The 25280-nt window shown below is 39.0% G+C and overlaps 1 protein-coding gene across 2 annotated transcripts in view; it reads left to right on the forward strand.

The window, feature by feature from the left end:
• Positions 1-25280, forward strand: part of LOC124131534 (growth hormone secretagogue receptor type 1-like) — a 140462-nt gene that overhangs the window by 81510 nt on the left and 33672 nt on the right. For both annotated transcript variants that reach the window (XM_046494840.2, XM_046494839.2), the window contains exon 2: positions 11872-12000. The gene's annotated coding sequence lies outside the window, so the exon portion shown is untranslated. The remainder of the gene's footprint in view (positions 1-11871; positions 12001-25280) is intronic.

The raw sequence follows: 25280 nt of genomic DNA on the forward strand, positions 1-25280 counted from the left end.
ACGTGTGCAGAGATGTTAATATCATTCGCCTCTCGGCTGGTGTGTCATGTTGTTGCACGTGTGTAGTGATGTTAAGATCATTCAACTCTCGGTTGGAGCGTACATTTTGCACATTTGCAGTGATGTTAAGATCAGTCGCCTCTCGGCTGGTGTGTACTTGTCGTTGCACGTGTGTATTGATGTTAAGATCATTCAACTCTCAGTTGGAGCGTACATGTTCCACGTTTGCGGTGATATTAAGATCAGTCGCCTCTCGGCAGCCATGTAGTTACGCGTGTGCATGATATTAAGATATTAAACTATGGGGCTAACCGCTGAGATACACCTTTACAGATATGTCAATTTCATTGGCTATTTTTAAAACTTGGTGTGAGTGAGTCAATTTGGTTTAACGTCTCTTTGAACAGTATTTCAGGTATATCACGGCGTGTCAGCTTGGTGTGGGAGGAAATCCCGAAGTGTTGAAGGTCTTACATCAACTGTGAAGCCAAACCTTTACAATTATGTTAAGGCTATTGTCCTACCTGTAGCTGAAGAGCATGACATTAAGCTAATGACCATTTTAACCTCTTTGTATCTGTAGATGGAAACGTTTGAGTTTGCATGAGCGTCACCCAAAATCCCCCTCAGTTTGGCTCATCCGTCTCCATTTCTGGCGTACTAGTTTGATTTCGTTGGCAACCGTATTGAAACCGTTATTTATGCCCATTGGTCCGGCACTAAGCAGGTAATTGGATGACATTTGGCTTGTTGCTCATGTGCTGGGGAGTCCTCTGTTCTGTACTTTCATCTTGGTACTAATTCTACAGCATTCTGGCTTTTGACTATTTGTAATTTGTATTTTCAAGCTCTTCTCAGAACCCAGAACATTAATTGCATCTGATTTGTTTTATGGATGGTCTTACTCTTGTATTACTCAAGTCGTCTCAAGCCGATTTTTTATTCTAGAAGTTAAAAGAAGCTGTTATTTGCCAGCGGTCCTTCGCTTTAACAGATATTGCTATGAATGGCATGTATGAAGGAAATGTTCCAAGCCTGTTTCGTCTTCGTAAGTTTTGTTCTAACCCACCCTATTGTTCAGTATTTAATATCAATGTCAATATCACAAAGCAGACGCCAAATATATTAAATAATGCCATGGTCTAACGTTACCATCAAGTGCAGTAGTTGGTTTTAAATGCACGTATTGCAGTATACACCATCTGTAAACTATGGCCAACATAAATGGAAAATACAGGTCAAATGTAAACACTTACACAGAATTGTATAGCCAACAAACACAATAAGTTCATTTCAGACACAAGGCCTTACATTCCTATATACAATCGCTTCACCAATGTCAACAAATCCGGTAGGATAATGCATGACAGGTGAGATAATTCGTACCCCTGTTTGTCAACATTCCTCCAGAACCATGAACGACTGACACAAGGAGAAATCCCCACTCTTTATATTTCCTCCTGACGCAGAATAAAAAGGGACCGCGTTGACTCTTGCTCCTTTCGTTCAACTCTCTACATGCCCGTGTTGAGACGTAGAAAGGGGTTGGGAAGGGACAGGGGGAGGAACAAGGAAGGTGTTGGGTAGGGGTGTGTGTGGGTGGGGGGGGGGGGGGGGGGGGGGGTTGGGGGGGTTACGGTAAAATATTTACGATTGATTTATTGACCTTCAGCATATTGCCCGAGATGGGGCATGACCCCGTGTATTGTCCCATACAAGCAAGATATTTAAACATCTCATGTTGTTTAATAGGTTAGTATACCATTCACAGATTTATTGGAGCTGTTTATCATTAACTGTGCATTTTGAGACGGGGTTCAAGGAGGTTGTCCGTTATCAATAGACGGGGCCTGTGGAGGGCTTCGTGGACGGGACCTTTTTTCTCATGACTGTAAGGTCAACCAGGTTGGTTTGGCTTATTTAAAATCGCATGGAATGGTCTTCTGAGACCTGAATCACTTCGGGCTTTCTAGGCTGACACGCCGTGACATAACTGGGATACTGTTAAAAGCGGCGTTAAACCCAACTCACTCACTCTTGTGTGGAGTATAATGTTTCAAGTAGGCTTTTAGATTTACATATTACAAACCATATAATATATATCAAATGCCCAGATATTATTGCATTAACATGGCAAAACAACTTAGAATTTCACACAAAGGAAAAGTGTTTTTTATTTCAGACCTGGAATAATTCCAAGAGGGCCTTTCTGCTAAAGAATCGTCTCACCAAGTGTTCTTCTTTAAAAACGTTTTTTAAACGTACGTGTGACCCATCATATTGTTTCGGGCTGAGATATCAGAATTAAATAATGCAACGTGACTGAGATAGTGTTGCACTCAACGAACAACGTGAATGGCATGTTTAAATACCCAATACATCCATGATACCATGTCTGTGTAAATTGCAACGGCCGTTTCATACAACTTGACATATGAAGCGTACCATCGTCTTGTGATGCTTAAAGTCTGTGCCCAACATCAATCAACTTTTTCAGTTGTAATAATAGTCCAGGCTTTTGCAACAAATGTATGTTTAGTTTGAATATATATGTTTATATATCATGTTCTCTTGTCATCTTGAAATAACAGTTATGTTCTAAATTTATGGATTCGCTGGACAATTGCAAATCGAAAAAGTTACATCAATGACAGTCAGTTTGTTCATTAATGATCCAGTCAGCAATTTACTAGCTATATCACGTCGGCTTGTAAAAAAATGTTTGAGTCTGGATCAGACAAACCAGTGATTGATAGAGTTAGCAACGATACACGTCGTCAGGGTACATAAACACGTAATTGACCAATCCACCAAGCCTTACCACTCGATCCGTTTAATCGCCACGTGCCAAGGGCATGTGCTATCCTTGCCCTGATTTCATACTGGGTTCCAAAATAGTATAGTTTACCTTTATAATGAAATATTGAACGTGCGTTTCATAAAAAACTATGTTTTGCTCAAAATGTCTTATGTAAATATGTTTATAAAATAAATATTAATATTAATAAATATACTCAACAAAGCAATTTCTTTCTCAACTTTTTAAACATTAATTTTAATGCACATTAATGTTGCAATTATCGAAAAATAAACGGCTGGTCAATATTCAAATTTCAAATCCAAGCTTGTGTCAAACTTTTTACCGGCAATGGCATTCAAAAAGCCTTCACACTTGAGAATACGTTTTTCGAAATAATTCCCCTTAACAAGTGTTGTGTAAGACGTTTGCCATGTCTGTAGGCGACATGGTGGACAAAAGTCCATCGATTAACACCCAGCGCCATACAGGCCTAAGGCAGGTTCTAATCTATACATTACAACTCGCTTTCTAGAGAAATCACCGTCACCTGTCACGCGTAATATCCGACCCGGGTTTGTTTTATGTGAACTCATTGGTAGTTGCTGTGATGTATGCACGTGATATATTACGAAGTATTATCGAAAGTCGATGTTTTCGCAAGATGTCTCTTAACCTCATTTTGCAACACTTGTACCTTTTGCTAAATATCCTTTACGTTTTGGGTTCATCATACTTCAGACCGAGGTATTTCATATGTTACAATGAAAAACATTATTACATACTTCATTGTGAAAGACTGAGTTTTCTGAAGTTGAGAAAAGTGATATTTTCATTGCAGTGAACATAACACTTGATATTTCAATGCAGTCATGCAAGAGCTACCTCCCCGCAAATTGTCTCCCTTTATCGTAAGTGTTTGGCCGTACACAAACTGAAAATATCTTTTTTACGTTAGTTCCACGTTGACAAGGCAAAACAATGACAGATGGTCATTTATGGAGTTAATATCGCTTTTTGCCGTTTGTTGTTTGTTTTTACATTTGTAATAATAAAAATTAAATTTCCGTTAGACAACTACGCAAAAAGTATATTATAAATAGGAAATTCCAGGATACGCCACTCGTGAAAATATCTCCTGTCCCCGTCATTCGATGAGAGTAGCATGACATCTCGCCCCCTGTCTTAAAATTTACCTCCAACAGTTTATTCTGAAACTGGTGAACTGAACTGAACTGAACTGAACATGAAATGGTTGGAGAAACTTACGGTTTTACGCATTATTAATAAGTTATTTCCGAATATTCATGAAAGTTCCAGTTGAGGTAGTCGAGCGGTAAAACTGTAAGCACATCACATGGAAGGCCTAGGTTCGATTTCCCACATGGGCCAGACGTCTGAAGTCATTTCGTGGACCCCCTGCTGTGATATTCCTGGAAATATGTATGAACACCACTCAAACCATATTCATTGTTAATCTCAAGAAATATTTTTGGTAAGGGTATCATCGTACCATAAGCACCATTGACCACTTATGTAGTTCCTTCAAGGTGTGTTATACTTTCAAATGAGTTAATACATCACATATGTCTTCTTGTAGTAGCTGAGCGCATAGTTCGTGCCATGGCACGTGCCACCAATTCAGGGATACACGTGTGCCTCATTTGTCATGGAAAAAACGACACACCGGGAAACAAATCAAGATTGAGGGATAATATCTACGTTTTACTTATCGATGGTAATCTTTCTCTAAAAATAAATACATTTCATCCACTTCATCTTCTTCGGCGTTGCGCACAGAATCCAGGCGGAAAGTATAGGTTATCCGTGGAAAGGTCATTGAAGGATAAATCCGCGGTATTGTTTCCATGTGATCTGTGAAGAATGTTATTTTGTCAGAAACACCAATCCATCGTTGAAACACGGTCTTCTTCGTAATTCAGTTGTTTCAGGATTTTTGTGCGTGGGTTTCTCCGCTTTAATCACCAACAGCATAATGCCATCACACGCTTTCTTGAAGCACGTCTCTGGCATGCAGAATGGATAACTTCAGTCCATTACTGCAATGGAAAGAAAACATATTTGCTTGTAGTATGGTCTGTTAATTCCATTAGGAATTTGCTAACGTGTATAGACGTTAGTACAACTGTAACATCTGAGTTAATACCCAAGGCTCTTTGCAGTTCACAGACAACTGTGTTTGACATTGGTGATTCTTTTACCACAAGATAACCGCTTTTGAGAAACAATCGAGCTTTTGACGTACAATCGAGCTATAGACATACAATCGAGCGTGTTCTATCTTCGAACATGTCTTTGGGGCACGGGTGGCCCAGTCGTCTAAGGCGCCGCGATTCGCTGTGCAGAGTTGCGTCCCTTGGGCACGCCAGAAACCTATTATTGTGGGTTCGAATCCTGGTTCGCCCCGATTATGTTTCTAGGTTTGTCAGCACCATACCCGTGCTCGTGGGTTTCACCGAAGTGGTAAACGTCTGAGACCTGCATCACTTCGGGCTTTCCTCCCACATTAAGCTGACACGCCGTAATATAACTGGAATAATGTTAAAAGTGGCGTTAAACCCAACTCACTCACTCACTCACTCGAACATGTCTAAGAGTATTATACGACTCAGACGTTGTTTCAACAGTAAATCTTTCAAAAAGTATTATGATAGACATGTGGAGAATATTTCCATATTCGACGCATCAGTGACAAAGATAATGTCAAATTCCCAATTTGACATTTACGATATGTTCCCGTGTGTTTTTGTCAGGTGAACAGTTGACTTGCCTTTGCATGTGTTTTTGACGGATGTCACCGTTTGTGTGCAGGGCACTCTCACCTTTTCGCGAACAGCTGGCATCATCACTATTTGATAGTGATTCATTTACACATGCTTATGCTGTAGTCGGAATCGTATAATGGACTTGTAAGATATTTCTCATGATTATGGAAAGGGTTTTGTCGCTTTTATTTACGTTTGTTTTTAACACTTCTCTATTCACTTTGGAGACGCTGTTACTACTCTCTTGAGAGGTCTTCTGTAAATATTAAATAGATCAATCTTGATGACATTATGAGCGCGTTGGATGCAGTGTATATTTGCTTATTTCTTGTTTCTAAGTCAACATGTGTATGTATGCATGTTGCGTATTTGCTTAACAGGTCTCATATTTAAACAAGGCTGTTCACGAAGCTTCGAGAGGCGGTGCTATATTGACTGAATGACTCGTAATTAAGACATATATCTCGTACTGAATACCCCTTACGTTTTGGGTTCATCATGGGTACAACAACGTATATCATATGATATATGTTATGCCCGGATGCATACGTGTAGTTCGCGAATACAGTTGCACCGAGTTGAATATGAAATGGTTGATGAAGCTTACGGTTTTATGAATTATAAGTTGCCTCCGGATATTCATGAACAGTCTAGGGGCCAGAAGTCGTTCGCTTGCAACGCCAGGTTCGATCCCCCACATAGGTACATCTCTTATTCTTCTGTCCGTCGTGGTGATATTGTTGGAATATCGGCGCAAAACCAACACTCACTCTCTGAAAATTCTTGGAATCCACGATTGTAAAATAGCAAATGCAGTTCACACACTTACACGTAGTCTCGAATATATCTCATTTGGCACCAATTTCCTTTCGTACGGGACAAAAAACCACTTAATTAATTCTTCAGAATAAATAGGATCTTCTTTCACGCAGTGGTCCGGTTGAAGCTTGAGATAGTAACCCTGTCAGGCTCATTCAGGTGCTGTAACAGGAAGTGTTATCTTAAGTGGAACGTTTCTGTTTAGGCAATATCATGTTATTGAATTTGTGTTTTGTTCTTCACACGCTTCAGAAGCAATGCAAACTGAAATTGAAATGACAAGGAGTCAGATGAGAATGTGAACAGCCCTGAAGTAGTCAGTAAGCGCTTACAATGAATATCCTCGGGGTGCAATATGTCAGATAAAAGTCAGAAAAGTTCTTAGCTACGGACACGGACAAGAATAGACTCTGGGACCAGAGCCGCAGATTGGGATTGAAATGTCTTCTATTTCAGGGCTCACAATTCGTTAGGAGTTTAACTGGGACAATATATTCCGTTGAAGTCAAACTGGTTCTTTTATCAATGGTGAAACGGTATTTTCATTTCAATCAAACGAAACATTGATTTCTCTTGTTTCGGTGTCATGTGCTGATGCGTTAAGGTAATAACTTGGAATGTGTATGACGGCGTAGTTTACAGCTTCGTGAAATGTAATGGAAATATTCGCAAGACCTTTTTAAGCACGATGATAACGAATGTCCAACTATTCTAGATTATTTTATGGTCCAGGAACGTGCTCTTTCAGCCCAGACGATCAATCTAATTTCCTCTGTCTGTGTATGCTCATATAGCGACGTGTCTTCGATAATAAATTTCAAAATGTGTGAAAAGACATTCAGTCCACAAAGAAAAAGTCAACGAGGTAAATAAAGAAAAGGCCTTTGTCGTGAAGAATCTAGCTAGTTGAATCGTGGGATTTAAAAGAATCTGTACCATGATTTACAAAAACGCAAACACATTTTGTATGTGTGACATATGAGGTGTGGGTAATGTAGGTATGTCTTAAGCTAGAATGTGTTCAAATTATTTCAATTCATTCTGAGGCAATGCTTGACAGTTTTCAAAGAGAAGGGTATTTTATGTAAGTCCTTCGCTTTGCAACCGTGTGAATTATGCTTCTTTAGCCATAAAATCACGTCTTCTTCAAAATGCTATAACCCGGATCTCGTAACTCTTATCAGCTTTATAGACCCGGATACACATTAACAGGCACATGAATACCCGCTTCTCTAAACCGCCGTCAATCAGGCGTGTAACGTTCACAGGCGATGCCTAGTCACGATTTAAGGAAATGACAATGCGTTGCGAAGAGGAGAACTACAGTTGGTGATTACAAACTCAAAGGGGGATGAATCTCGGGGTGATGGTCATCCTCAGAAAAGTTGATTCCAATCGTTTGTACCTGACAGTTTAACGTGTATATATGTTTCTCCCTAACAGAGCCCAATCTCGCCCTTATTTGAATATCAACGTCTCGGTAGCTTGTATATGATAACAGATATCTCAATAGGTTGTCCCCGAGCTGTGAAATCAAAAGAAAACCATTATTCTGTAAAGATATGAAATAAATACCTTGAAGTTCTCTGTTTTTGGTTTTCTCTGACATGCACAAGAAGTAGCAACCATTAAGTCTCATGTTTGTTTATACTAAGAAGGATTCTAGTTACATGTATAAGTGCAGGCAATATTGAACATGGAACATGTAGCGAAACCTCTGTTTAGGGCGGATAAACGTACGTGACAAGCAAATGTAAAGATCATCATTTACGAGACTAGGTGTGTCATTACTGCGGCTTATATTGAGACATCGTTTGCTCCAGGATGATCATACACGACCCCATCGATCTAGTAGTGATGAGTTCCTAAACCAGATGTAAGCATCAAGCAATTCACTTACTGACCAACCCACCTCCTGGACAGGAAACATTCCCCTTTATCATCCGAAACTGGCTCCCACAGGAGATATCATTTGGGTGAGATCAAGCGATATCTACATTGTAGATATCGCTGCGGTGAAATTGCATCACAATGCTTTGCAGACCATTGTGACGTCACAATCAAAGACATCACTAATGTCTCTGCTACTGAAGCTGTTAGCAGTACTTTTTACACTTAAGATACTGCTTATTACTGTCTACAAACTGATTTTTTTTTGAAAGAATGATGATGGATGATAAATCAAATCTCACCCGAGTGTCTTTTGATATAAAATATATCAACATTCGTTGATAAAAAACACATCGGCAAACGTCGGATTTTTTCCACTTTTATCAACTCGTCGTGATAGATTTGATATCAAAAGAAACGAGGACTCAGGTGAGATTCTCTATATCTATATCTCCATATATCTAACATCTGTAATGATAATGCAAGTTCAAACTATAACGCCAAGCAGTGCAAAAGTAGAGGATAGGAAGCCAAGGGGACTACAAGAATCCAGAAATAAATCCTTATAAGGCACCTCTGACATATGGGTCCATGTAAGGCCACGTGGTGCAAGAGCAGAGGATAGTTTCTAAAACACCAGTTTGTCACCTCTCAGAAAATAACCGGTCTTGATTTTCCAACGAAACAGATTCGCTTGGACGTAATAGGCAAAACAGTGAAGAAAATCAGTGATGACACTCTGTGTTTGCCAAAAGGGTAAACATGTCCTGCCTACCGGTAGCACCCGCCACTCAAACAATTTGCATAAGAAAGCATGTGTTTAGTGCTTGACACCGCACAGCAGTACTCCTGCCATGCGTCAAGTAAAGAATCAGACAAGTGATGGACCAGAAATCCAGCTCCACGGTTGCACAATTACTTATATTGTAGAAACGAAAAACGATTTGTAAATTTTGATTTGCGTCTGCTGAGTACAAATGTAGAGATTCTCTTGCTTATGAGCAATGAAAGTCCATATATAACCACGAAGGGCACGAGTAGAGGTAAACTTTTTACAAATGTACACTAGTCTGTCTCCCAGACCACCGGTAAATTTAAGAAGGAGACCAATTCAATTCTAGAATGTGGCAAGTCTAGATTGCCTCAGCTCCGGGACATGAAATTAAGGATTGTTCTGGGATCTTTTTATTTTGTAGATATATATATTATTTTAAATAAGATAACTTTATTTCTGGGACTGAATGTCAGACTTAAATATACACAATCGGGGATGTTTAAATTGTTCTCTGCATATGCTGGTTGTCTTAATAATGCTATGTAAACAAAAGGGAAATTTTGACAACCCAGTTCCTCACCAGATATCGTGTGTTTTGGGGCAGCAATTATAACATATCCTGTCTCTAACAGGCCCCACCCCAACCCCATGAATATTAAAAGATTGGTTCTTAAAAAGTCAAACATGCACACATATACGTCCAGTAATAATTATCAAGTTCGTGAAGTTACGTGAAGCTTTAAAAGAGGATCGCAGTGACATTCCGCATCGCCTTATATTACCGGTGGTGTATTTGCTCAAGTGCATATTAAGTAAATACACAGCTATACTCATTATTGATTTTCCTTACTACATTCAGCTCTGAAGCCAGGTGATCTAACAATGAATGGATCGCAGTAGGATGATACCTCCCCGCGATATATTGTCAGTGGTGGAATATATACTCAACATTTTGTCTTTTTACAAAATAGTCTGTTATCGTCGGCAATTTTTAGCCATGTCATTCAAAAACACTAAACTGCCGGGAAAATATAACTTTACACTTGAAAATTGGACTTGACCATTTAGAAATGTTACCAAAACGTTCATGGCCTGAAAACAGTCACCGAAACAGTAACTTGAGGTCCAAAACACAACCTTTATTATCTATCATATACATCACCATCGACTAGCCATTTCTTGTTTGATTTATTTTAACCACAATTAAACATGGTGGGTACTTTCTTTTGTCAGGCACTTTGGTATATGAAAATTGAATCACTAACATGATGGTAGTTTCAATACAACTGTATCCATTCCGATCGGATCACATACATAATAACAAAAGGCACGTTACTTCTAGATTGTCTATACAGTATATCAATCAGCAATCACTTCCACGGCTCACACACACAATGTTCTAGTTAATGTGTGCATCCGCAACAGGTTGCACAGTAACTGTCATTAAACGATTGTATCAATGTCACGCCCAACACGATTTGATTAGAAGAATGGGAACAGTATGTCAAGTGTTTTCAGAGGAAATATAGATTCTGAACAAGATATATATCAAAATCGATTTTGGTGACTTAATTTGGGACTTTTGAAGATGTGAACTTGCGTACCAGTTGAACTGAGCAATGTAATTATAGCAGTTTGGCGATGTGCACACATAACGCCCATCTGTTAGTTTATCCAAATAAAGATGATTCATATATAGAAACCAGCCTCAATCTGATAGATATTTAGAAGGAAATTTCAGCTTTTATTATGTTTATCTAATAACGAGGCGTCGCTAACTCTATGTTGTTATCTTTGTTGATATAAACAAATCAGTGGAGAGTTTCCAAATACAATAATAACGAGATCTGAGAATAGTTTAACTTATACATGCTGCAAGGGTTTTCATTCCTGGCTCAGTTTGTTTTCAGCAACAAGTTTGTTTACAGACTTAGGTAACAGCTTGTGTTTAAGGACAGTGAAGGTGTTTACGTTCTTTATTTTTTTCAAGCTCCAAAAGAGAAGGCCAGTCTTATTTTATTCACAGTGAAAAGTGTTAATATGAACCTTGTGAATCCAGAAACCTCTCATTTCGGACGTTTCTGTAAGGAACGTCTATATATGTCCCGATCCCGATTTTCATCAATCCTGACTATCTATTGTCCGGATTAATACGTTATGTTGTATATCCATAAAGCATCAACTACTTAAATGAAGCAACATAATTGGCCATATATGGAATGTGTACATGTTGCATTCATACATAGAGCAAAACTTATATTATGTAATAAATCAACGACTGTGTACTTTATGTGTCAAGTGTCAGGGGGCACATGTGCCCCAGAGATATAAGGCTCCGCAATTCGCTGTGCAGAGTTGCGTCCCTTGGGCACGCAAGAAACCTATGATTGTGGGATCGAATCACGGTTCGCCCCGATGTTGTTTCTAGTTTATCAGCAGCATACCCGTGTTAGTGGATTTCAAGAAATTGGTAGACGTCTTAGACCTGCATCACTTTGGTCTATCCTCCCACAATAAGCTGACACGACGTGATATAACTGGAATACTGTCCATAGCGGCGTTAAACCCTACTAGCTCACTCCCTGTGTCCTGATCGCACGGTACAGCGGTCGGCTGGCACACACAGACTAGATGAAAGTATTAACTTCTATTTTCTGTCACAGTCAAATCAATTTCACTTTTGAATTTATATGAATGATTCATAACATATGTCGCAAACAGTGACGCTATATATATCGGCAAACAATACCGTGCGCACGATGCAGTCATGCTTGACTACGTGAACCTTTTTTCTGTTACAACAGGACATAGCAGGATGCGCAAGGTGACAGCATAATGGAATGAGGTGATGGGCTGTTCAGAGAAGTGTTAACACACGTTGACTATGGATGCTTAGTGGCTGAGCTGCAGAGAGCAGGGAGTAGACACTTAAGGTAGATTGCACTTCATTATTCTTTTGAAGTTCACCAGTGTCCGAATATTAATATCTTATTCATGCATCCACGCAAATCTTTCTCAAATATCTTCTTTTTTTTTCAATATAATCATTATTGTCTCTGCCAGTATATTTCTTCCTATGCTATACTTTTCTTTAAATAACTTCATTTCTTTACTATACATATTATCCTATATGCATATCTTATCTATGCAACAATATTCCGTTATATGTAATTTCTTCTAATTTCCAAAATATTGTCAATATATACTTTATGATATATTTTCTTTACACAATTATATTTCTAGGCTATTCATATTTTTTCCCACTATTCTCTTTCTATTTATTTTGTTTTATGGCTGTAACGAGATGTACTCGAGATATTGCTAATGAGTACTAGGTAAACCCGACTCAGTCACTAACTTCAATACAGGAGTTGTATCTCTCTATTGTTCCTGCATATTACCTTGTTTATAATAACTTCTATACTATATATCGGCATTCCTTCATTCCTAACTTAATGCTCAGGGGAGGTAAGGTAGCCTGGTGGTTAAAGCGTTGGCTCATTACGCCGAAGCCCGGGTTCGATTCCTATCATGGTAATAATATGCGATTTCTGGTGTCCCCTCGCCGTACCATTGCTTTAGACAGCGTTCAATCTACGCACTCGCTATATGTACTAGAGTTATTTTATGGGATATTATATTTGTTGGCTCATTACGATTCAATATTTTCGCTCCTTTACTTCCATTTCTATTCCTTAATAGGTGGTAAATAACGAGCCAAACTCTGTTATAGTTTTATGCAAAACTGTATGTCATCAAAGATGTCACATATAAGAGTCTTGGTGTAGGTTTACTCTACATAGTATGTTCTGTGTTCTCTGTTCATACTGAAACTGGCGGTGCGGCATGTCCAAATTGGACCAACGTAACTTTCACAGTTGCAGCATGCACTGGGTATGTCAAAAGTGAATGAGTTGGGTTAACGCCGCAATAGTATTTCAGTTTTATCATCCAAAACTGGTCTGCACAACGAATATCGCTTGGGTGAGATCAAGCGATCTCTGTTCTGAAATATCGCTTCCATGAAATTACACCACAGTGCTTTACAGTTCATTGTAACGTCATCGGTTACCATGACGTCACAGTCAAATGACATCACTAATCTCTCTGTTACTGAAGCTGTTTAGCAATACTTTTAACACTTAATACACTGATTATTGCTGTTTACAAAGTGAAACAAATTGGAAGAACTGGTTAATAAAAGATTAAAACTCTTGATATCAAAAGACACGAGGGTGAGATTATATATATGTAGTCATAGTATACTGGAAGAAACCCGAAGTGATGCAGGTCTTAGACGTATGCCACTGTACAGTTAACACGACAAACTCAGAACGTCATTTTTCTTATTCGCGATGTGGTTATCCCTTTCTGTAATGGATCATATCATTATGAACGAAATGGCAAACATTACTACATTACTACATAATATCAATAATTGTTCTTCTTACCGTGTTGAAAATGACGTTTTGTCGATAGCTATGTACAATGTAGATCATTACGAATCGCTGACCAGATTGTGAAAAGAGACCTTTGTCACATTTATGAATATGGGTTTATTCATATAATTGAAAAGAGAATTCATTCGTAATATGATCACGTATAGATTTTCAGTAAACGTCAGGTTAAGCTAACTTGACATCTCCTCGTGAACGAAATTCGCTACTCGCCTGGACGGAAACGATCGTTTAATGATCGCTGTTGGGATACAAGAACTCACTCGTAAGTTATATCCAACCTTAGGTACATCTTACATCGTTCTATCCATCTTCTGGCTTTAAGTATCTGAAATCGTCCAGTCGAACGTCTGACTATATCTGACGTCGTTCTATCCAACTTCTGGCTAATCTGATATCATTTTATCCAACTTTTATGGCTATATCTGAAATCGTGCTATCGAACGTCTCTGGCTATATCGGACATCGTCCTATCCAGCTTCTGACTCTCTTTGACATTACTTACCATACTTCTTGAAAAGCCCTATTTGCATTTTGAATCGTCATATTTCAATTTAAGACGGCCCAACATGCATTTCAATAACCCACGATCAATTTCAAATACATTTGAATGGAGAGCAATTAATTCTGAATAAGACATTTTATATTCACTGCTGTTGTCCTGGTGCATGTTCGATTGCACTTTATTAGTTTAAGAACCTCAAGGGAGACTACTTATATTAAGAAAGGTTCCATATGTTCATACACATTGGAAATTTACGAACCAGTATTGTGCATTGACAAATCACCCTAGAGTTACAATAATGACAACAAGAGTTAAGGAAACGTACTTGCGAACACCTGAATTGTACAAACGTAACAGACCAAATATTTACTTTGAAACATGTTGCCTTTCCTCCTGCAGAACTTCCTTAGTGACATATCCTATTGAAGTGAACAATTATTTTCAATGGGTATAAGACAGTCAATGGTGGGATGGATGCCAGGAAGTCTATTTCTATCAGTTCTATTTTCAGATTCTTCAAAGTGAAATCTTTACAGAACCATTGATTTGACAAATGAATGTCGATGCTCATGTTAAATGACAAGAAACAGCAGGATGGTCTTGACGTTATAATTATAACCATCGACGTTTTGGGCAAACCTAGTTCTAATTGGACATGTTTATAATGAACTCATTATGTTTACGTCTCTGTAGGAAGGCATTAAAACATAAGCTAATTATGCGTTTGATGGATCGCCAATACATGACAATGTTCGTTTGATTGTCGCTGAGTGAGTGAGTGAGTGAGTGGGGTTCAACGCCGCTTTTAACAGTATTCCAGTTATGTCACGGCGTGTCAGCTTAATGTGGGAGGAAAGTCCGAAGTGATGCAGGTCTCAGACGTTTACCACTTCGATGAAACCCACGAGCACGGGTATGGTGCTGACAAACCTAGAAACATAACCGGGGCGAACCGGGAGTCGAACCCACAATCATAGGTCTCTGGCGTACCCAAGGGACGCAACTCTGCACAGCGAATCTCGGCGCCTCAGACGACTGGGCCACCCGTGCCCCCGTATGAACAGTATCTGAGACACCTATGAATATGTCGCTGTAATATTATGTGTCATTGTCCTTAACAGGTCAGCTTCATCTGTCAGTAACTGATAGTGAGAAATGTTGTCGTTTTAAGCGGATTTAGATTGCCAACAACAAAAATATAATGGCCTAAAATCTTGATTAGAAATGCTCGTTCTGTGAATCATAAAGTTTATGGTAATATGTCGGCCGTTCATAAAATTTAAGTATCATATGTTTTATTTCAAATTCCGTGCCTTATATTTACTGTTTGAACATAAAGTCTAACCAGCCAAGCCAGTCAGTTAAAACCAGCAATGCACGCAATATTGATACCATGGCGATATCATCAGTGTCATGCAGTTCGTTTATATGAGTTTCCATTTTCTTCCAAACAGCAGATGGGACATTAAGCACCAAGAGACATAATAAGCTATACTTAGAAGTTGAGGGCAAGGAACGAGCCTAATTACAATCCAGAAGGACGCATATCAACCCAAAATACTACCAGGCAGTTATTAGATTACGCTAGAGGGTTCATCAAGTTTTCTAGTTTTTCTAGACTTGTGTATTGCATGAGTATGCATTATCAATGATACTTGGACTTCATGCCTTTCAGAAAGATGCAACCATAGTCATTTAATGTTCTCAAATCATATTGTTATCTCATGAAACAATATACTGTGTAACTTTAAATACCTTTTAATAACTTTTAAACCTTTTGTCATACAATCGAGCATTCTCTTTCTACGAAGATTTCAAAGGCAAAAGTTGTTTGATTAGGGTTACAACATCCAAGGCCTTAATAGAATTTTGAAACAGGACACGTGGAGGACATAATCAAATTTGACGTATGTGACAAATTTATGTCCGATACAAGTCCCTATTTTGACTTGTATAATATGTTCCCGTGTTCTTTGTTCAGCAGAACAAGTTGTTTGCCTTTGCATGTGTTTGTAACGGGTGCCACGGTGGTGTAGGATACGCTCACCTTTTCGCGAATACCTGTTATCATAACTTATAAATTGTGACTCGTCACCACTTTGTCAGTATCGTTCAAAGGACTCTGGTTTTAGTAGCGATTCTTATCATTATGGAAATGTTTGTTTTTGTGAAATGTATTGCCATGTCAGACATGTTATTTGTAACACAGGAAAGCCAAACGATTTTCGTAGTAGTAGATGGGTACCAGGTAGGATGTTATTTCTTTCGGTTTACTCAAGGCCATTTGAGAGAACTGCTTGTTTGGTACAAGTAGGTATGATATCACATAATAATTACCCGAAGTATAATTTATTGTAGTGGAGTTGTTTATTGAAAAACGGTTTTATAGAAATATGATTAAGGCCAGCTGTCATTTTCAATCAAGGTAAGGTAATTAATGATTACAAAATGAGTTTAAGTAAGTGGTTTCTGATTGACTGTTTAAAGCAATTATCTTTAAAGAACAGACAAAGTTCCGGGACCTGTTTTCATAGGCACAAATATAAACATGCATTGTAATGTATTGTTTGCCAAGTGTCTGCAATTAAGGACTAGACCCCCTTATTTAAACCGCCATGCTTATATAAAGAACCAAATACCTTGCGACAGGGAACTGGTGTGTTTAGACGTTTCAATTGCAAGACAGCACGCAAATATGCAGGACGCCAGATAAAGTATTTGCTGGGATAAGTTACAAGCTCATGTTATAATAGATCGAAACCCATTGAAGATTTGTCTAAATTGGAGTATATCCTCGTTGTCTGCCTCCCCGCAAACTGTTATTCGATTCCTCGGGGTCAATATAAATAAATATGGTTGGCATCAACTCTTTGTTTATACACATCTTTACCTTGACATTTCCGAGTGGGCCATTGTGTGCGTTCCTTGTTAGGTGGAAAGGTTGAGGGGAAATAGGATGCGGGAGAAGAGAGCATCTCGACGGAAGTGGAAAGTGTTCCTCTCTACCAACAGCAACTGACGAGTCATCACGCAACAATTGGGTAAATGTCTACTCTGGCTTTGATATCAAGTATGTCTTGATACCGCCGATTGCTGCCATTATTTTTCAAATAGATCCACATCTGTAAAACCACGTTAAGATACATCAGTAGTTTTCGTGCGTGGAAAGAGCTAACAGAGTTCTGGAATGACATTAGTTTACTTACCTTAAGTTAAGTTAATATATAGCCTTTACGATAGTTGTAGCTGATAATGGCTTTTCGCAACTGGACCCTGGTAACGTCGCCAGACATAGTTTAATGATTATCTTCTGTAAATCCAAACCGGGATCAAAAGAAATTTCCTACCATAATGTATTGGGGCTGGTCACGTGACCCCTTTTGGAAACCATAGCATGTGTTATAGATACATCGAAAGCTCTTGGAAATATACATTCAACAATATCACTTACATAAATCAAAACCACCACAATAATGACTTAACAGCCATTTAAAGTTCGGAAACAATCAAATATGTCGGTGTCTATCATTGACTCCTTATACGTCAAAACCAATGCTTAAAACCCCTAACAGTATGGTATCTGCGGAAAGAGCAGACCCTAGGCAGTAATCGCAATAGAGACAAAGGAAGGCCGCGGGGGGGGGGGGACAAAGAGCCCCAGGAAGAAAAAGTCCATGAGCATACATTTAGCTGGCGAAATGTGCACGGACATTTTCCCCAAGTTCCAAATAATACGTTTGTGAGATCCTTAGGGTATTATCTTTGTAATGCATACTACAATCTAGTGTTTCGCCTTTTTCAAGGGATTTACCGTCCTGAATATTTCCTATACGACCCGAATTCCCCAATAAATATTTGTTGTAAAGCCCGGTTGTCCTAAGGATGTCTATTTTTTCCCTTTCTCATCACTTAGTTATTAGTGTTTGTTAATTTGAGCTGCATATACTATGAAATGTTAGTTTTATCAACATGCATGTTTTTCCTTCTTATCCGATTACCAATTTCATTATTTCATGTCCATGTGGGTACACAGTGGGTGTTACTATAACCAGGATAAACCATCATATGTTATGTCAATGTTAAGACGTACATTGCATGTCCATTTTTGTGACCGGTTCCGTCTTAGAGCAAACGGGCATACCTAAAACAATTGTCAACTAGTTGCGTAATGGTTTACATATATTTCCCCATATATTATGTATATTTCAGATGCAATTTAAAGCACACCGGGACATGCGGAATTATACAGTATGATTGAACACATTTAACTGTGGCTTGGGTATATTTTTAGAAGCAAAACATATGTAAAATCAAAAATTAAATTTGAGGGATTCTTTGACGAAGAACTTGAAGTCATACGCGCATTCTGTTTGGTTTGTCGTATTTTCGCACATAACATTCATCGATAGAGGGACGAGGCTTCTTGTTGGTTACGGAAAGGAGCGAGTGGTAACGAATGAACCGGTGTGCATACTCTGTTCACCCGTGTTAACGTTTAGAAGTCGATCAACCAAAACCACTTATTGCAGTCGGTTCGTATAAATCAACATGCCAATACTAACCCAACAGACTGCTTATTTAATCATTAACACACAAACAACTTGGAGACAGCGGTACGAAATTACTGCGTTCAGTGCAATAATGCAACACAGCCCACTCATTCTATTATCAGCCAATCAGGAAACAGTAGTCCGTAGGTGGGCGTGTCCTAAATATTTTTCGAGTCCATGACACATGCTTTCTTAGCAAATAAAATGTCACGGAATCACTTGCTTTTTATCAATGTTCTGGTGACCCAAGTTGCGATATTATTGGAAAATTGTTAAAAGCAGGATCTTGCATGCTCACTTTCTAATCCCGGTTGGCCCCGATTGTTGTCAGCACCATACCCGTGCTCATGGGTTTCTCTGAAGTGGTCAACGTCTGATCCCTGCATCAGTTCGGTCATACCTCCCAATTAAACTGACAAGTCGTGATATGTCTGAAATACTGTTCAAGGCGGCGTTAAACCCAACTCACTCACTTATGGTCACTCACATTCTTAAGGGACATTTTCCTCTCTCCATTTCACTTATACTCCACTCCTGTGTTCGATATCCTAATATGAAAGTGTGATTGCATGTGTCATTCAATGTACACCCCAGATAAAGTGTACGTGAAGAGAAGATGTAACATAATTACTCCAGTCGGGAGATTTCAATAAACGCGTGACGATTTCAATAGACTGTTAAAAAAACGTGTTCGATTATCTTCACTGGTAACAGACAGAATCAATTACAGGAGGTATTTTGAGAATAGTTTTAGTGACAAAACTATAGACCTTCAATAGCAATGTACTTTAACTATTGACGTTTATATAGTTTTGTCACATGCGGTCTTTATTCGATGTATATCCTATCTCACAATTACACAAGTGTCGATTGGTATGGTAGATCCATAGGTGTTTACGTCACGACAAGTTGTGTTTCTTTGCTTAATGGTTGTAAATTACTTTTGAACTCGGTTTGGATTTGCAGAGGATATTCATTTAGTTATGTCTGGCGATGTTACAAGGGTCGAGTTGCGAAAAGCCATTATCAGCTACAACTGTCATAAAGGCTATATTTCTTCAATCATTTTAATAAAGTGAAAGATAAACTTAAAGTAAATAAACTCATTCTCAGTCCAGTGTTTAAAGTTAGTTCAGGAGGGCAGTTAATTCCTGGCTCAGAATCAACTGCAACAACAATGGCCTGATGTCATCATAATGGTTTAATATCAATGTAGGATAACGGGGTTACACTTAATGTCATGTCGGCGATAGGGTAATGCCATAATGATGCTGATGTATAAATATCGAGTGACACCAGAAATTCACGTCCACGTATACACTAAATCCAGGGTGACTCATACAGATTTACGCCAACACTCGAGTGCGCAGACGTTTACGTGATAATGTCCTTCTATTCTCATTTTAAATTAAGAAGAGTGAAGCATATTTGTACTCAGTCTGTCTAACCGTGAGGGGATTCCGTTAATGTAAGTCAAGGTTTAGATGCAGTTCACACCGGCTGGAAACAAAAACTGGTAGAAAACTTATCAACCCTCGAAAAGAAAGATTTTGCAAACTATAGAGATAGACCTTATGGAAGACGAGTTTCATTTCCTGCTAGTGTGCGCTCCATATACTCACCTACATGTACGCCATATCTATATTACTTCAAAATGTTATTTACACCCAAATGTCTATAAGTTTAACATACTTTTATCAACTACAACACAAAGCTCATCATTAGTATCGCTAAATATCTGTATAACAGTAAAGAATAAAGAACACGTATTTTATCATTGTGACTGTCGCCATAAATATGTTGTACATTTTGTACAAAAGACCTGTGGCCTGTATAGTAATGAATAAAGAATTTGAATATCCATGTAGGTTATGGGGTAAAGTTAATGTCATGTCGGCAATAGGGCAATGTCATAATTGTGTATAAGGGGGCGCGAATTTGTGGTTGTCACTCGATATAATTACATCAACATAATTATGACATTTTCCTATTGCCGACATGACATTAAGTTTAACCCCCATAACCTACATGGACATTAAACCATTATGACATGACCATTGTTGTTGCAGCTGATTCTGAGCCAGGAATTCTGAACTAAATTTAAACACGTAAATCTATTAGACACTTTGCAAAACTATAGAGAAATTATATTACGTGGTTTCAGTTAGAGAAATCACTCGATTCGGTTCATTCCCGAAGGAGAATTGACAGATTCTCGTGATTTCTCCGTTACCAACAAAATCAGGAGATACACCTAGCTAGGTGTTTAGCGACTTGTTTGTCATGTTAGTGATCCATTCCTATAAGTTTTAACCACTTTTTTGCTTTTTACGCCCAAAGAAATCTGTTTAGCTGTAAAGTTGCTGATCTCAGCGAAATACAACAGTTAGCACGTCATGCTGTTTTCCCAATATAATCATCAAATCAATATAAACTATATCAGTGGAACTGTGGCGTGTCTCGGACAGTGAAATAGACATCTTCTGCATGTCATCACGATATCTAATGTAGATGGATGTTGTATGATTTTGTCGTTTGTGACCCTGAATCTTCATTAGAATTAAATATAATGCATGTCTGACACACAACAGGAATATTTGAAAATATTATGCATCTTATAGAATATGTTCGGCAGGGATGGTCAAGCGGGTCACGGCGCCGGTGTTTGCTCCCTTAGTTACCCAGGATCCTAAGATTCGCTTTGTTAAAGATCCTTGATTTGCCAGCACTATAACCCTCGGAGATTTCGTAATACAAAAAAAACCCAGTTACGATCTGTATTAATGGCTGACCAGGATTCCTAGATGATTTGTTTGAATCACAGAACAGCTACGACAATTACCCTTGGTTTCTCAGCACTGTACCCCTTCTGGCGGTGTAACAGGAAAATCTACTGGGGATTCCGGGTGAGAAAATAGGTCCCTAGAAACCTACATGTATGCTTGTAAGAGGCGACGAAATGGATCGGATTGTCAGGCCAGGTTACCTGGTTGACTGCGTGTTATCGTATCCCAATTGAGTGGACCAATGCTCTTGATGTCCATCAACGGATTGCCTGGTCCAGGCTTGAATATTTACAGACCTTCGTCATATAGCTGAAATATTGCCAAGAAATTAAAATGCCACGACCAGAACACTGGACACGTAATGATAATACTGGAATATTGTGGCGTCATACCCATCACACACTGGTCTGAACATCTCACATAACGCTGGTCACAGCTGGAGAGTCGCCATTGCACTCCCTCGAACCATCTCTTCTCTCAGCATCTTCACAGCGGCTGTCAGTGTAATCTGTAAACATCCTGTCTCTACTTGCTGCACAGGGGGAGCGTCTACTTGTCATTAAGCTCGCTCACCCACGTAATGAATAATGTTGTGCGTTTACCACAAGGGTTGGAGAGAGCGTAAACACTTTAGCAGTTGCCTATCTTAAAGTCTTCATTAATTAGTTATGGCTTCTTCAATTAGAGTAGGCGTGAACGAGATGTATTGAGAAACTGTTATGCCATGTGTTTTCGAATTCCCGTAATGCAAACGTATAGCTATATAGACCCGGCACTGCACAATTTTTGTGGAATATATATATTTTATGAAAACAAAACCAATCTACTCCGCTCTAGCCAGCTCGATTCCACTTCAGCATCAGGAAAGTTATTTGTTTAAATTTTAGGGGAGAGAAATGTATTGTGTAAATAAAAGATTTCATGGACTAAATGCTTGTCTAATATAGACCATGTGGTTTTGTTTCTTGCTTTATAAAGTCAGTTGTAAAGGTAGTATGTCATTGGGGTCATTGGGAACTGTTCAGCAGGGGCGTCGGAGTTGCCTTGTGCTTGCGGGGTTAGCTCGATTGGAGTTGCTAGTATGTTTCCAAAGCGGTGTAAAAGATGCAAAAAACATTTCCATAACCATAAGAAATCTCTGCTAAAACCTGTGTTAATGAATCACCATCAAAGGAAAAAGGTGTCTTTGAGCTTATTCTGCCCCACCGGTGGCACACTCCACAGACGCATGCGGAGACAGATCAATTCTTTACCTAAAAAACAAACACGGGAACAGATTATAATGATACAAGTCAAAATAGGGAATTGCATCGGTCGTCATTTTTTCACTGATGCACCAAATTTGGATATGTCCGCCACATGTCTTCCTCCATAAAAACTTTTGAAACCTTTACCGAGTCCTTGAAGGTTACCCTGATCAAACAATTTTGAAACAAGAGTCGTATGACGCTCTTTGAAAACCTTCGAAGGAAAAGCATTCTCGATTGTACTTCAAAAGTTGACGGTTGTGACACCAACGGCTGGAGCATCTGGATAATGCTCGACATGAAGGGAAAGTTGACCATTGGAAAGTTGAAGTCATCCGTACTGTCACACAACCCTGTGAAAATTTGTTTGTCACTCTGAATCTTTATGTATGAATCTAAGTACGAGATAAACCGATTTCAGAGGTTTCATTCCTTTCTAGGTCAGGTGAGCAAATTAGTGAAAGGGATTTGGCTATTGTTGAACCATATCAGATCAGCGATATACCTAAATTTAAGTAATACTTCTTGACCCAAATCCCCTTTTTTCATCTTGCCAATCCGAGCAGAAATTCCGATTCATATGCCTAAATCAGCAAGAAGGGAAGAACCATTGGTGCCCATGCCATGTCTATATGTCTTATCCCCAAATTTCAACCATCATCATTCACTCATTCACATTTGTTAACGACCAGTAAAGATCCGGGTTGACCCATGCGGGATCGGGTGGTCAGGCTCGCTGACTTGATCGATGTATGTCATCGTGTCCCAAATTCGTAGATCGATGCTTATGATGTCAATCACTGGGTTGCCTTGTCCAGATTATTTACAAACCGCCGTCACGTAGCTGGAATGTTACTACGTGTGGCGTTAAACACCAAACAAGCAAACACTTATGTCTACAAGTCGTGTCTCTGAATGTTATCGAACAGTGTATGAATGTTGTAGATAATCCTATTGTTATATACAATGTAAACGACTGACATCTATGGACTATTCCAGACAGTTTTAGTAGTACCGGGAAATAACTTCACCTATTTCGTTGAGGGAAATAGCTGTAGCACATACACAACATGTAATAGACACTTGGAAGCTGTAACAAAATTCCGATTCATATAAATATCCAATTTCACCTGTACCGTGTCGACCTTTCACAGAAGTACCTGTCATCATAATGTTAATTTGTTTGTGGCCGACGGAAACCCCTAAACAATAGGTATTGTCGGACAAGTTTATATTAGTTTTTTTATTCGGTAACAAAACAATTTCAACCCTTGCTGGAGGCTGATCGTTTCGTGGAATATACCTCGTCACCTTATCGACATATAACCCCATTATTTTGAAAGATCCGGAACTTAAGTCACATGCTCAACGGACTTGCCATAAATCGTGACACACCACTTGTTGCGAAACTCAGATGCTTATGCAAGTCACTCCCACTGTCGGGATCATGTGTGTAGAATTGAAAGACATGACTGTCTGACCCACATCTTGATGGTCATGGGCCTGTTCTATTATACCGAGTAGGAGATGTCATCTATTGACAAAACGTTGACCCTTGCCTTTCTGGTGGTTCTATTATTGGCACAGCGTGTCACAACGAAGCACTTACGTCTAATTGGTCCCCATTATACACATTCTGAAGATATGTGTACCTTCAGTCTATCATGAACTTCCCACCTCAATAGAGATCGCACATTCGACGGGCGATGGTTTCTTTAACAACTTTTTATACGTTGTCTGATAGGGGTTTCATGTGCCCGCGAAGTTGAGAAGTAAATCTTAGGTTGGTTGCGATTCAACTGAAGGAATGACAAATATAATAAAAGCGATAAGTTGAGATTGAAAAGTCTCTACCAAAGCGTCGAGGTCATGCATACAAGATCAACTCAATCCTACTACAAAAGAACGACCAGATTCGTGGAACATATATCAATGCAGTTAGAGTAACATTGTATACGTGCATCTGAATAAGATTTGTCTGAATTTTATATCAATTTTATGTTTCGTTCAGTCTTATGCACATAAGCAGCTGTAATAAATTGCTTGTCGGTGTGTTCTGAATGTGCCCTGGGAAAGTCATAAACGACGTGTGTAGTTTACAATTTCTATTGAAAATATATGACATAGAAATTGTTAGCGTGTGACCCAGCTTCTAGCTACGGGCAATAGTTCAATGCCGTAAAAGGGACATAAACTGGCGTTGCTAGGCAGTACCTGTCGAAAATATGCTGTATTGTGACTGAAATCCCCAAACAATCATTTGATGGGTATTCGTATTTACAAAACTGACACTTATTGGCAGGACCCTTGTTGCAAGTTTACGTGTACAAAGAGCAGATGAATTGAAAACTCTGTTCGGTCTGTTTCCTGAAGTTCCATATGGCTATAAAACTGAAATAAAATTGACGGTTGCATTCCAAGCCAGCCAGCGGCAACATCTAACGCATAGGCACAGTACAAATTTGCCGTTACTCGTCTTTGGATTCGCATAAAGTCAGCGCCGGGATTAGGGAAGCGTGAACACTCGCCGACCTGGCTGTCCAGTCACGTCACAGTGCATTTACCGTTATGGCCTCGTTGCATGTATTTAGTACTGCGTTCCCGTTGTACATGTGGATAACAACGTGCTAAGCGTTCTACGCTAGCAGTATGATTTGGAAGTCCATGT

Source organism: Haliotis rufescens, unplaced genomic scaffold (assembly GCF_023055435.1).
Source record: "Haliotis rufescens isolate VD_foot unplaced genomic scaffold, xgHalRufe1.0.p SCAF_1, whole genome shotgun sequence".
NCBI classification, from domain to species: Eukaryota; Metazoa; Mollusca; class Gastropoda; order Lepetellida; family Haliotidae; genus Haliotis; species Haliotis rufescens.